Source organism: Phalaenopsis equestris, unplaced genomic scaffold, assembly GCF_001263595.1.
Source record: "Phalaenopsis equestris unplaced genomic scaffold, ASM126359v1 Scaffold000098, whole genome shotgun sequence".
Taxonomy (NCBI): Eukaryota; Viridiplantae; Streptophyta; class Magnoliopsida; order Asparagales; family Orchidaceae; genus Phalaenopsis; species Phalaenopsis equestris.
The window spans coordinates 604,679-608,785 of record NW_018164540.1 but is presented as its reverse complement, the minus strand read 5'-3'; positions in this window follow the sequence as shown (position 1 = coordinate 608,785).

The window sequence follows — 4,107 nt, the reverse complement described above, 5'->3', positions numbered from 1 at the left end:
GTTTCCTAAATGATGCTTTTATGAAAAGCGCATATATGTTTCACACATAGACCAATATATATTTTTTGAATTTTTATTTTTTGAATTTTGTTTTACATATGCATATTCCCTATCTTAAGTGCTTCATTTTTAGTCATAATGTCATCTAACCATTTGTTGATATGACAGTAAAAGATGAGTAAATCTAAAGACTCTGGTTCATCGGCTATGTGGGATAGAGAGGCTACTAATATTTTTTGTGATCTATGCATAAGGGAGGTGAAATTGAGAAATCGACCCACAACTTTTTTTAATAAAGAAGGTTAACATAATATCACAATTAAATTCAAAAAAATAACTGGGAGAGATTATGATAGGATGAAACTAAAGAACAAATGAGATCAATTAAAGAAGGACTAGAAACTTTAGAAAGAGTTTAAAAGGGGATCAACTGGATTGGGATGAGATCCAGTAAAGCGGATAATTGATGCACCTGAGGAATGGTGGGCAGAAAAGTTAGCGATAATAATATCACTAATTCAAGTAAATTTTAGAGACATATGTTTGGAATATTAATTAGAATTTTTTTTGTGATTACAAGTTGTGTTAGGGGCAAAAAAATTCAAAATTACTGGAATTGAACCAGCTTTGGAGGAGAAGTTGGATGACATGTTTACTGGTGTTGTAGCAACAAGAACCCATTTTTTCACCCCTAATGAACAAGGTGTTACAAACCTATTAGAGGATATAGAGACAGAGCAAATAGGTGATTCAGGATAAGGTCTCAGCCAAATCAACGCGGATATCCAATCCACTGGTGGAACAAAGCGCCCCCGACCTGCAAAAAATAAAAAAGGCTTTGCATTTGTTAAATGATTTATTGAGACATTGATTGAAATTTTCAAAAATAATTCCAAAACTGCGAAGGACAACACAATTCATGAGTGTGTTAAGATCCTTAATACATATCTTGACATTAAGGAAGACCGGGATATGTATGTTAAGTATGTCAAGTTGCTAGGGAACTCTACCCAGAGGCAGTTTTTCGAGACTTTAGACCCAAAATTTCGTCTTCCTTACTTGCGCTCTTTTATGAAAGCACTCAAATACGGATATTATAATAATAGATAAAAATGAAAAGAAAATGTTTCCTAAATGATGCTTTTATGAAAAGCGCATATATGTTTCACACATAGACCAATATATATTTTAATTCATTATGTTTTTTGAATTTTGTTTTACATATGCATATTCCATATCTTAAGTGCTTCATTTTCAGTCATAATGTCATCTAACCATCCGTTGATATGACAGTAAAAGATGAGTAAATCTAAAGACTCTGGTTCATCGGCTATGTGGGATAGAGAGACTACTAATATTTTTTGTGATCTATGCATAAGGGAGGTGGAATTGGGAAATCGACCCACAACTTTTTTTAATAAAGAAGATTGGCATAATATCATTGACTATATGAAAAAACTTTTTTTTTGAATGCTATATATGTAACTTCATTGACTATTTGTTTGATGGACACTTGTTGTCATATTTTCTATTTATGTGATGTACTCGTTATGCGTATTGTATTTCTTTCATCCTTCAATATGTTAGCTACATATCGAACTTTGATGTTCACATATGCAAATATCAATGAAATGTGCGGCATGTATGAAACTTTCTTCATATTTATATTGTATGAAGTCAAATTTACATGCACGTAATCTTTGTATATTATTTACTGATATTACATAACTATTTGTTATCTGGTTTAAAATTCTACATTTCTTCCAGATTTTATATTATGGAGGAAGGACAAATTAATCAAATTCGTATTGTCACTTATTGTTACTCTCACCCTTAGGTTGTTATACCATTACTACAACGCATATGTTGATCGAAACCCATGCATGACGTCAAGCAATATCGGAGATAGATGAGTTGGAGAGTTATTGCGTGGTCACCCAACACGTTTTTGTATGACAAAAGTCATTTTCCTTGACCTCCTAAATGAACTTCGGACCCTCCACGGAGACCCTCTACGGACTTCAAGGATCATCAAGAACAACATCTAGAGAGGTGTTGACAATAACACTCTACATTTTGGCCCATAATGAATCGATGAGAGGAGCTATGGAACGGTTTCAACATTCATCCGAAACCATAAGTAGATATTTCTCAGCTTGGTTGAATGCACTTGTGAGTCTGACCTGTCAAATAGTCAAACCAGAGGACCCAACATTTCAGTCCATTCCCACACATATTGTGAATGACCCTCGTTATATATCGTTCTTTAAGGTGCTTCCCATATTTAAATGTTAGTTAATCAAATTTCATATATATGATCTTATTATTGATTAATTGATTCATACCAGGATTGTATCAAAGCTATTGACGAAACACATGTCGACGCACGTCTTTCTGACAAAGAGAAAGTTGTATACATTGGACGATGCAGATCACCAACACAAAATATAATGGTTGTTTGTGATTTCAATATGTGTTTCACATATGTTATGGCTGGATGGGAAGGTAGCGCAGACGACAGCCGCGTTTTCAAGTTTACAACTAGCAACAGAAAATATGGTTTCCCTTATCCACCACTAGGTATGACAATCGTTCTGAGCTTTTGACCATCCAAATTAATTTAAAATTTCTAAATGAAAGAAACTCTTACTCAGGTAAGTACTACTTAATAGATGTCGGGTATTCTATGCAAAAGGGATATTTGAAGCCCTATCCAGATACAAAATATCATATACCTGATTTCGAGAGATAGAGCGAGGTTGCACGAGGAAAGAAAGAAATATTTAACAAAAGACATTCATCCTTGCGTGTTGTGATAGAGAGATCGTTCGGGGTTTGGAAGAAGAAATTGGTAATTCTACGTGATATGCCAACTTATCCATTTACAAAACAAGTCCAGATTGTAGTGACAACAATGACACTACACAACTTCATTAGACGACACCATTCCAGGACAAATGCAGAGTTTTCCGTTATAGAAGAAGATTCATTGCAAATACCACCCGAGGCATTTAAATACCACGTTGGACGTTTTATCCTACAAATCGATATAGATTCACCTGAGTCACAAACCCCAAATTGTGAAGGCGCTTCAGAGATGGCGGGTTTGAGAGAGCAAATAACAAATGACATAAGCCAAGACATTTATATTTGATTACATATTATGTCTTTCGATTATGTTTAATTATTTTCGTCGTATTAAACATACGCTGTAGATGACATCTAAAATTTGGATTAAATATGAGCGAGGAGAAAAATATTTATGGGTGTTTATTATATGTTGTTTGTTGTTTAAGCATGAACATCCAAGTTGGTATATATTTCATGCCATGGCTTCATATTACTTGGCTTCAGATTGCTTGGGGCACACTGATAAATTTCAGTTATCTGTATATATTTTTCAGATTGCTTGGGGCACTTCTTTTTTCCCACAATATGTTGCATCCACTCAACCTTTTAGCTGCACTAGTAAGCAGTTATACTTGAGATGAAACATATCATTTTGTTAGCAGCAGGGGACGAAGTTTCAGATGTCCTTGTCTGTCGATGATGAATCTGTGTAGTTTTAAAATTGTTTTCATATGGTTTAAAAATTGAAGAGTGCATGGGTAAACACAATTAAATATGCTACCACTCATGGTGTCATTCGTTTGTATGAAATTTTTTCTTTTGCATCACATTTGATGGTTCCCCACTCTAAAATCCACTTTTGATAAAACTATGGCTCCAAACAGCTTATCAAGCATCTCATTGGTAAGTTGGATTGAAAAAAATTATGGTATATAGTTGCTATACAAAGTTTGTTTTGTTGTGGTTGAGCTTGTTTAGTTTTGTATGTGACCAAGGTGCATGCAAATATAATTTTTGATGCTTGGTTACTTGAAGCTTGGTTTTGGATTTATGCCGGTTCTATTTAACTCTGTTTGCATACATAGCAATGGAAGCATTGAAGTTATGGATGGTAAAGGATGTTAATTTCTATTCATCTTTCATAGCAATAGAATCACAGTTTTGGTAAAGGAGTTGGAAATTCACCTTATAATGCTATGTATGTAGCTTGGATGACCCTATACATTAAGGGCAACCGCTACTATGGACTGGTTATGT